Below are 11,298 nucleotides of genomic sequence, written 5' to 3' on the forward strand. Positions count from 1 at the left end.
TAAATTCCCTGCTTCCATGTTGTCTGAAGTATCGGAAGAATTGTTTGTCTCCGATGTATCATTACGATTGTCTATTTCTTGAGGTATATACTCCCAATCGGGGTTAATAGTCACCCCATATTCATTAAACATGACACTATTGGTTGCTAGCCATATAGCTGCCTTTTTAACGGTATTTGGTCTAATATTTTCATAATGTGTGTGTGATTTGTAAAGTAATTTCCTTTTTAGTTTAACTGGAATTGTCATGGCATCATTAATTTGCCTTGGTAAAATGGTAATAGTTACCATAACATCTGCAGGTACATTAACCATAGCACCTGATAAAGATTTCTGAAAACCGCGTGTAAAGTCCGAATTTGTAGGAATGGTATCCTTGGCGAAACTAATCGTTCTTCTAAAGTATGCAAGTGTAAATCTATTGGTACATTTGGAAACCCCATGCCATTTACAACTGAACATGGTGGTATTTTATCTTTTTTTATGTGACAATAGGAAGTCATACAAATATATTTTGTTTTCTTGTTACTAATGTCACACCTTCTAAAAATTGCAGTCTTGCAAACAGTGCTTGTATTTCTTAACGTCTGTTTATGCCACAACTGATTGCAAAGAGTACAAACGTACTCTGGTCCATGCAATGTTTCCTGATGGAATTTACTAATTATTTGATGCATTTGTTTACTCGCTTTACGGATTTGCGCCTGCGTTAAGATTACTCTTTCTATGTTAAGTTCAACACATCTTTTTTTATGGTGCTAAAGTCTTTCAGTGGAGCATTTGAAGTTTTTCTTTTTTTTACACTTGTTGCAGATATGCTCACGTTATCTGTGTTTATTGGAGACTGTTTGTGTATTTGCAGTATAGAACTACTTGTTGCTGCAAACTGACCTTCATTAATGGTATTGCTATTACTCCCCTCACTTTGAATTCCTAAAGCATCAGAAGGAATTAATCTTGGATTAAAATTAGTATTTAGAGTCACTTCAGTAGTATGTACAAACAGGTTTTTTACTCGAGTTAAATGACAGTTTTTCTTGTGAACTCCAAGTGCTTTTTCTAAGGATTGTTTCTTAATGTTCTTTATATCTATTGGTGTTAATTCAAATGGTACACATTGCTGAGACTGATTTGTAAATTTCTGTGCTAGTTTAAAACATATTCCATAAGTCCTTCAAAAGTTTTTATTTCAAGCGTAACACATGTTCCATTTGAATGCGGCATGCCTTCATTGTCCCTGCTATGTGAATCAAAGACAAATTATGTTTGCATATGTTTAAAAATAGAAACAACATATACACTCATACAAAGTAGTATGCCACAGTGCTTATTAAGAGTTAAATTTAATGCTGTTGTAATATCGGGATAGTCTTTATCAAAACGTTTAAGGACATCACCATAATAAGGGTTCCGTAGCGTAAGCGGATATATCTGTTGATTGTGCTCTATATATTTTGGCAAATCATCTGGATGCATAAGTGTTTCTTTGTTAATGGAATGCATTTCTATATATAAAGCATCCCTGAGGTCCATAATGTAATGGAGATCATTTGAGTTCCATGTATTTACTGGTTTGCATAAATTATGCAAAACAGCAAAATTACTATTTGGTAAGCATTGCTTCCCTTGTGAATTGCTATTAAATCTTGTATTCCCTTGATGGTAACTTGCTTTCAAACATCTATGCGCATGTTATATGTCTTTGTTAGAAAAGGATGCTGTAAATTAAGTTTCTTGTCCGCCTGTTTAGAAACTTGAGTTGTGAATTATGTATAAAGAAAGTACTTACTACAATTACTTGTGTGACAAGTAATAACAATTTTTTGTTACCTTATCTTGGTGACAATTTGAGTCCGTCCGAAGTATCTGAATGGAGTAAAAAATGATTGTTATTTGACGTAAAAAAGTATTTCAATTATTAATATAAATGCACTTTTGTAAAGGAAATTGTTTGTTAACAATTTGGTATAGTAATGAACAGTAATGATATTTTAGTGAGAGTGTGATAGAGTGCGAGATGGGGAGAGGGTGTGATGGAGAGAGGGTGTGATGGAGAGAGGGTGTGATGGAGAGAGATGGAGAGGGTGTGATGGAGAGAGATGGTGTGATGGAGAGAGATGGAGATGGTGTGATGGAGAGAGAGTGAGATGGAGAGAGAGTGTGAGCAAAATAAGTCCGCCTAAAGTATCAAGGATTAAAGGAGGAGTCATGTCTAGTTTGTGCTTTCCTGGCGCCGCGAGTCAGTTTACTTGTAACACTTGTAAAAGTCCCATTGTAAAGTAGCAGCAAGGGAACTGGCGCTATCGGCATGCGTGCCCCCCAACGGGCACTTTTATTGCATTTTCTTCGACGAAAATACAGTAATGTTTTCAAAGAATATCTTTTGAAACAGTTAAACAGTTCTTTATGCCGTGTTTTTTGAGCGCATTCAAGCAACTAGTTTTTGTGTCGAAAAACAGTCCAAAAGGTGAACTTTCAAAATTAGTAACTTTGTGTTTTTTAAATTCCTTAACATACACATTTCATTAAGACAGTGTGAGGTTGCAGCGTAGGAGGAGCAGTGTGAGGTGGCAGTGTGTACGGGTAATTGTGAGTGTTCTGTGTAGAAGTGTAAGTGTGAGTGGACTGTGTGAGTGGGGCTAGTGTGTGTGTTTTGTGAGATAACGAGAGTGTGTGGTGTGTGTGTGCAAGGGGGACAGTGTGTGTAGTTTTTGTGAGAGTGTCGCAGTGTGTGTGTGGTCTGTGTATTAGGGGTCAGTGTGTGTGTGGTGTGTGTGAGAGTGAAGAGCAGTGTGTGTGTGTGTTGTGTGTTTGAGTATGGAGCAGTGTGTGTAGTTTGTGTTAGAGTTGTGGGGTGTGTGTTGTGTGTGTTTTGGGAGGCATTGTGATGTGGTTGTGTCTGTGAGTGATGTTGTGTCACTGATGATTCTGGTGGTGTCCCTGAGTACTGTGTTGGTGTCTTTGAGTGATGTTGTGGTGTCCCTCAGTGCTGTGTTGGTGTCCCAAGAGTGATGTGGTGGTGTCACTAGAGTGATGTGGTGGTGTCACTAGAGTGATGTGGTGGTGTCACTAGAGTGATGTGGTGGTGTCACTAGAGTGATGTGGTGGTGTCCCTGAGTAATGTGGTGGTGTCCCTGAGTGATGTGGTGGTGTCCCTGAGTGATGTGGTGGTGTCCCTGAGTGATGTGGTGGTGTCCCTGAGTGATGTGGTGGTGTCCCTTAGTGATGTGGTGTGGTCATATAGTGCTGTATTGGTGTCCCTGAGGGCTGTGGTAGTGTTGATAAGTTCTGTGATGGTGTCCCACAGTGCTGTAATGTAGTTCCTTCTGTGCTGAATAGCGTTGTTGTGTCCATGAATGATGTGTGCTGGTGTCTCTAATTGATGTGTGGTAGTGTCGCTGGTTGATTTGTGGTGGTATCCCAGAGTGGTGTGTTGGTGTGCATGAGTAGTGTGGTGGTGTGCATGAGTAGTGTGGTGGTGTACATGAGTGATGTGGTGGTGTCCCAGAGTGATGTAGTGGTGTGCATGAGTGATGTAGTGGTGTCCTTAAATGATGTAGTGGTGTCCTTGAGTGATGTGGTGGTGTACCAGAGTGTTGTGTCAGTGTCCCTGATGGATGTGGTGTGGTCATAGAGTGCTGTATTGGTGTCCCTGAGGGCTGTGGTAGTGTTGATAAGTTCTGTGGTGGTGTCCCACAGTGCTGTAATGTAGTCCTTCTGTGCTGTTGTGGTGTCCTTGAGTGCTGTGGTGGTGTCTCTGGGTGCTGTGGTGGAGGATCCCTTGAGTGCTGCGGTGGTGTCCCTGACTGCTGTAGTGCTTTCCATGAGTAGTGCGCTGGTGCCTCTGAGTGGTGTGGTGCTGTCCCTGAGTGGTGTGGTGATGTCTCTGAGTGGTGTGGTGGTGTACATGAGTGGTGTGATGGTGCCTATAAGTGATGTGGTGGTGTCCATTAATAATTTACACATCAAATGTAAGAATGGTGTGGAGTAGTGCTTTAGAGGCTAAAAAGAAACTTATATATTCTAATATTATCATTTCAATAATTACTCTTTGACAGCTGATTTTCCAGTACGTAATATGTATTGTTAGTATTGCTGGGTATGTTAGTAAGTTGTTACTCTTAATATTCAAAGAGATCCTATTAACAGAATGTGCATATTTGCCAATGGCGAATTACATGTATGCTTTAGGGGTGCAGCAGGCGCAGTAACACTAGGACTTATAGGGTCAAGCTTCCTGGCCTCCAGTATTGTAAATAAAGCGAATGTTTTTATGTAGATTGGTGATGTATTTTACGGTTTTTATTAAATGTTTTCCCTGGGTCTGTTCAATCTGTAAAAGATAATCAATTAACAAAAAAAAGGAATTGTCTTTACGCCGACAAAGTAATACCATTTTCCGTGCATGTGAACGTATGCGAAGGGGGATTTGTGTGTTACCCCTTACTTCAGCAGTGGCTTCCCTTGTTTTGTTTAACCCGAGAATAGCTTCCTGCTGTTTTAATTTGCATTTTACAGATGCTGGCAGGTAACGGATTACAATCTTTACGACGCAGTTTAAAGCACTCAAGTATCCTGGTCTAGTTTTGTTTCAAAATGGTGCAAACATGTGATGTTTCACACCCTTTCAGACTTTCGGTCGGGTTTTTTTTTTAGCTAAATCGTAAGGCTTCACAATAACTTTGCCCAGTTACAAAATGAACGGTCGCAAAATTTTATATTGCAAATGTTCTTAAAAACTTATAGGCTAAAACAAAATATTTAGTTTCAGAAAACAAAAATAGTTTCTGTTCTTTATTTACACGTTTAGAAAAGCAGCGACAAATTTAGTTTAGTACTGATTTTGACAGGAGAAAAAAGTGCCTACTTTCTAACTTATTTTTTTTCCTTTAAGTTTAACTTTATGTTCTCAGCTTCATGCCTTAGAGTCCTATAGTTATTTATGTTATGGATAACATAGAAAGTATACATACTCTGTTTTAAATAAAAATTAGAATGTGGTTTACATGTTAGTTTAAAGTACAACTCAATGTCTTTGTTCGATTTGTTTTTATTGTGCTTAATTTGTAGCTATAGTGGCGCTAGGGCTAATGTAATAAAAAGACAATTGTTGAATATGTATTTAGATCAGTCAATTTATTGAACAGTGCACATACAAAAAGTGCAAATGTGAGGGTGAAGGTGTTTTTAAACTTACACTGCAAATGCTTATGTTGCATTGCCCATGGTTCATCCTTTTTTTTTTTTTAAGTGTTTTACTTTTCTAAAAATGTCTAGTATTTTTTCAAGTTTCACAGCTCGTGACTCTTTACTCAATTTTTTCACTTTTGTAAATGCACAAAAAGGGTGTAATTTTCTGTGCACACACTGTACTGATTAGGCAAGGGGGCACCTGTGCTCATTTTCTAAGCATTTTACATAAATATTTATTTAATCTATATCCACAATTGTTTTGGTAACGTTTGAATTACTACAATGCTTGTTTGTTTATAGTCCTTATGACGTAGTCAAAAATCTTAATAAAAATGTGTTGTAGTATATTGGGGGTGTCCAAGATTACTGTGAGGGTGTCCCCAAGTCCTGTGAGGGTGTCCATAACTGATGTTAAGGTATCCCTGAGTGGTGTTTTAGTGCCCATGAGTAATGTAGTGATGTCACTGAATCATGTTGTGCTGTCCCGGAGTGAGGTGGTTGTGTACCTGAGTGGCGTGGTTGTGTCCCTAAGTGATGTGGTGTTATCCCTAAGTGATGTGCTTGTGTCCCTGAGTGAAGTGGTGTCCCTGAGTGAAGTGGTGTCCATGAGTGATGTGGTGTCCCAGAGTGATGTGATGGTGTCCCAGAGTGATGTGATGGTGTCCCAGAGTGATGTGATGGTGTCCCAGAGTGATGTGATGGTGTCCCAGAGTGATGTGATGGTGTCCCAGAGTGATGTGATGGTGTCCCAGAGTGATGTGATGGTGTCCCAGAGTGATGTGATGGTGTCCCAGAGTGATGTGATGGTGTGCCTCAGTGGCGTGGTTGTGTCCCTGATCCCAGAGTGATGCGGTGTCCCTGAGTGATGTTGTAGTGTCCCTGAGTGATGTTGTGGTGTCCTTGAGTGATGTAGTAGTGTGCGTCATTGGCGTTGTGGTGTCCCTGAGTGATGGGGTGGTATCCCTGAGTGATGTGGGGGTATCCCTGAGTGATGTGGTGGTGTCTCTGAGTGATTTGGTGTCCCTGAGTGATGTGGCGGTGCCCCCGAGTGATGTAATGGTGTCACTGAGTGATGTGGTTGTGTCCCGGAGTGATGTCTTGGTATCCCTGAGTGATGCGGTGGTGTCCCTGAGTGATGTGTTGGCGCCCCTGAGTGATGTGTTGGTGCCCCTGAGTGATGTGAGGGTGCCCCCGAGTGATGCGAGGGTGCCCCCGAGTGATGTGGTTGTGTCACTGAGTGATGTGTTTGTATCCCTGAGTGATGTGTTTGTATCCCTGAGTGATGTGGTGGTGTCCCTGAATTAAGTGGTGGTGACCCTGAAGTAGAAACGTTTTTTGGCGGCTGAACGTGCGAAAATATGTATTAAAGAGTAAATAGGCCGGCCTAAAAGTACGTAGAAACTAAAGAATGCGTGTTCAGAAAAGAGCCAGTGAGCATGCGCTTAAAAGCTAATAAAAAACAACGCGAGCAACCATATAGAGAAGGAGGGGGTGGGCTGGCTGCAACTTGAGCGAATTTTGGGAGGAGGCTTTGTGTGGCAACAGAGAGAGAATGGCATGCGCTGGAGAGAGAGGGGGTGGAATGCCTGTGACCTTTAATGCGCTTGTCAACAAACGTAGACCGCTGCACAAGAGCCAGTGAAAACGTGCCAAAAAGATAAAATACGACTAGAGCGAACATATGGAGAGGAAGGGGGTGGGCTGCCTGCAACTTGAACGAAGAACATAGGGAGGAGGGGTTGGGTGGCAACAGAGAGAGAATGGCGCGTGCTGGAGAGAGAGGGGGTGGGCTGCCTCTTTGCGTTTGTCAACAAACTGAGAGCGAGGCTCACGCTGGAGAGGGAGGGGGTGGGATGCATGGGCAGTTGAATGCGTGTGGCAAGAGAGAGAGAGAGAGCGCGGCGCGCATGCACAAAGTGTGTAGGAGACAATATGTTGTTGTGTCACTGAGTGTTGTGTTGGTATCCATGAGTGATGTTGTGGTGTCCCTGAGTTATGTGGTGTCCCTGAGTGATGTTGTGTCCCTGAGTGATGTTGTGGTGTTCCTGAGTGATGTGTTGGTGTGCCTCAGTGGCGTGGTGGTGTCCTTGAGTGGCGTGGTTGTGTGACTGAGTGGCGTGGTTGTGTGACTGAGTGGCGTGGTTGTGTGACTGAGTGGCGTGGTTGTGTCCCTAAGTGATCTGGTGGTATCCGTGAGTGATGCGATGGTGGCCCAGAGGGATGTGTTGGTATCCCTGAATGATATGGTGGTTTCCTTGTGAGATGTTATGTCCCTGAGTGATGTGTTGGTATCCCTGAATAATATGGTGGTTTCCTTGCGAGATGTTATGTCCCTGAGTGATGTGTTGGTATCCCTGACTGATGTGCTGGTGTCCCTGAATTTTGTGGCGTGGTGGTGTCCCTGAGTGACGTGGTTGTGTCCCTGAGTGGCGTGGATTTGTCCCTGAGTGGCGTGGATGTGTCCCTGAGTGGCGTGGATGTGTCCCTAAGTGATGTGGTGGTATCCCTGACTAATGTGTTGGTGTCCCTGAGTGATGGTGTGTCACTTAGTGATGTTGTCGTGTCCCTGACTGATGTTGTGTCCCTGAGTGATGTATTGGTATCCCTGACTGATGTGCAGGTGTCCCTGAATTGCGTGGTGGTGTCCCTGAGTGGCATTGTTGTGTCCTTGAGTGGCGTGGTTGTGTCCCTGAGTGGCGTGGGTGTGTCCCTGAGTGGCGTGGGTGTGTCCCTGAGTGATGTGTTGGTATCCCTGAATGATATGGTGGTGTCCCTGCGAGATGTTGTGTCCCTGAGTGATGTGTTGGTATCCCTGACTGATGTTATGTTATGTTATGTTATATTGATTTATTATACGCACAGATACCCCAGCCAAGGGGCGTCCCGGCGCAGAGACAAGGTAGAACATAACACAACATGAAACTAAAAACATGAAAGCAGCTAAAACAGGAAAGTTTTTAAAGCCCTCCGGAAAGTCAAGAGGTCCTCCATCAGACGAATTTCAACAGGAAGGGAGTTCCATGCTGACGCGGCCTTTACACTAAACGAGCGGCCACCCATGCGACTAAGCCTAAATCTGGGGACCACCGCAAGGGCCAAACCCTGGGAACGGAGGGTGCGGGTGGGAACATAAAAGGAAAGACAGCTGGATAGGATTTCCGGGCCAATACCTCTCAGAATCTTAAAAGCGAGACACAAGACCTTAAAAAGGATGCGCTTCCTGACAGGGAGCCAATGTAGGGTACGAAGGACAGTTGCCACCGAGCTGAATCTGGGCAGGCCGACAATCGCCCTCGCCGCAGCATTCTGAACCCGCTGCAGACGGGTTAACTCGGCCTGGTTAGCCCCAGCCAGAAGAGAGCTGGCATAATCCAGGCGGGAGATGATAGTTGCCTGGATCACCAGCTGCCTGGTCGGGGCGTCAAAGAACTTGAGAACAGGTCTCAAGCCCCTTAGGAGACCGAAACAACAGGCCGCAGTTTTTTTAGTATGCCCTACAAAGGAGAGGCCCGCATCCAGCCAGACCCCCAGGTTTTTCACCTCAGATACCGGGGTCGGAGTGGGTCCCAGCTCAGAGGGCCACCATTGGTCACCCCACAGCTCCACTCCCTTACCGACAACCATCACCTCCGTTTTTGTGGCATTTAGCTGAAGGCAGTTGCCTGTCAACCAGCTAGCCACCGCCTTCAGTCCAGACTGAAACCTGGGGGCCTCAGTCTCCGCATCCCCGCTGAGAGTAACCGCCAGCTGTGTGTCGTCGGCATATGAGACCAAAGTTAGGCCCCACTGCCTAGCGACATCAGCCAGCGGTCTCACGTAAAGATTGAACAACGTGGGACTCAGCGCTTAAATGCACCTAAATATGTATTATAGAGTAAATCACCCTACATAAAAGTACGTTAAAACTAAACAATGCGTGTGAAGAAATTAGCCAGTGTGAACGTGCTTAGCAGCAGAAAATGTGCCCAAGCGACCATATGGAGAGGGAGGGTGTGGGCTGCCTGCAACTTGAGAGCTGAAATGAAATAAATACAACAAAACGCTTTCTAAAGGCTTTCATAGCGTTAAACTAAAGGAGTAGAAAAACAAAAGTATATCTATACTACTATTATAAAGAGAGAACACAAACCTTTTGGCAAGGTAAACTCGGGAACCACAGCGCCAATCCACACACCCGATACATTGTAGAAATTGTCAGGGTGTACAGATGGACATAGGCTATAAAAAATAAAAATAAAAATAAAACGTACATTTAAAAATATAACTTTAAAAAAAAAGTAGTGCCCTGAAAGTAGCGCCGGCCGCGACGCTGCTCTGGCCGTGACGTAGCGGTGGCCGTGAAATGCGTGATGACGAGGAGGAGAGACATGGAGCTACGGTGAAGTGAGCATGGATCTGCGGTGAAGTGAGGAGCGCGGGCGCGTCATGGCGAAGAGGAGCGGTGGTGAAGTGAAGATCGCGGGAAGGAGCGGCAGTTCAGGTAAAGTAAATGCTCATTGAAATCAGGGCGGGAGGGAGTCAGGCCGGGAGGGGGGCGGGAGCGGGTGTGCACAGAGGGACAGGCGGGAGGAGAGGGGGCGGGAGGGGGTCGAGGCGGGAGTGGGTGTACTGCCCCCAGCCCCTTTCTGCCCCAGGCAACGCTGGGGCGGGCTGCTAGTTTGTCATAAAATAAGCATGCATCGAAGTAAGTAGGAAATTTTCAATGCGTGGACAGCGAAGAGCCAGTGAAAACGAGCCAAAAAGACGACTAGAGCGAACCTATGGAGAGGGAGGGTGTGGGCTGCCTGCAACTCGAACGAAGAACATAGGGAGGAGGGGTTGGGTGGCAACAGAGAGAGAATGGCGCGCGCTGGAGAGAGAGGGCTTGGGCTGAATGTTTGCGTTTGTCAACAAACTGAGAGCGAGGCGCACGCTGGAAAGGGAGGGGGTGGGATTCATGGGCAGTTGAATGCCGCGCGCACAAAGTGTGTAGGAGCCAATGAAAAATCTTGTAAAAATGCGCGTGGTTGTGGCAGCTGGTGACAATGCGCGCAATTGTGTTCACATGAACTGGACTGAATCCGCACTTGGTCAAGAGTTTGTTTTGCCTACTATATACTCGCCTATTTATCCCTGCAGGATAGAATAGTCAAGGTGAAAGGGTCATGTTTTGGTTGACCTAATTAGCGCAGCACATGCATTACGGACGCTGTGCTTTATCTCTCAGCATTTCGCCCACTTTAGTGTCCGTGAGTCTTTAATAATTATGTCCAACATGAGTCCACAACACTGTCAAGCGTCTCAATGGCCCTTTACGGAGTTTCAATCTGCTGCATGTGCCTCTTACCTCTGCCCGTATTCCTTTTCCCTCTGCCTGTACATGTAACAATGTTGGGTTACGGATATGGTCTTAATATTACATACTCTATTTCACAGCCATACATAAATTGTTTTCTGCTGCATTGTATTACAGAGTTTGGCCTCCATCAATTTCACAGTTCTTCACAGTAACCTCTACGATTACGGTTACGATTTTCTCTTAAGATCATCATAATTTCACAATTAACAATAACCATTGTTATTTAAATGAGTACTGACTTAATATTCCATTTACCGTTTTTGGACCTTATTACCCAATGTTGTTGTTGGCATGGTGCGTGTTGAAAATCGCTTGGTTTAAGCTACACAGAAACAAAATCCCTTGATCAGTGGGGCACCCGATTTAAGGACACGGCGATTTTTGCAGAGGCCGCCTTATCCACCCGCAGGGTGGGGGAGGCTCAAGGGCCGGCGCCATAACCCACGCGGTGCCAACAGGGGGATGGAACTGGTCCTGGGCGCCCCGAAGCGGCCAGGACCAGCGGAAACGGGGTGCGCACCAGCCACCCCGACAGGAAGTGACCTTGTGACCTGGGCGCCCATGGGGGGCGACCAATGGCCAACCTTGCTACCTTTGAACCCCCCCAATCAAAGGGGGTTCACCTGAAGCCCTTAGGGGGCTCAAGGGGATTTAAGCACCGCCGCTCCCCACCAGAAGCACAACGTCTTCGAAGGAGCTGGGAGAGCGGCGCGACAACGACATCGTTTGAAGAGGACCGACTGCGGCAGGAGGCGGCGAAGGACGGC

The sequence above is a fragment of the Lissotriton vulgaris genome, chromosome 4_1, assembly GCF_964263255.1.
Source record: "Lissotriton vulgaris chromosome 4_1, aLisVul1.2, whole genome shotgun sequence".
Lineage (NCBI taxonomy): Eukaryota > Metazoa > Chordata > Amphibia > Caudata > Salamandridae > Lissotriton > Lissotriton vulgaris.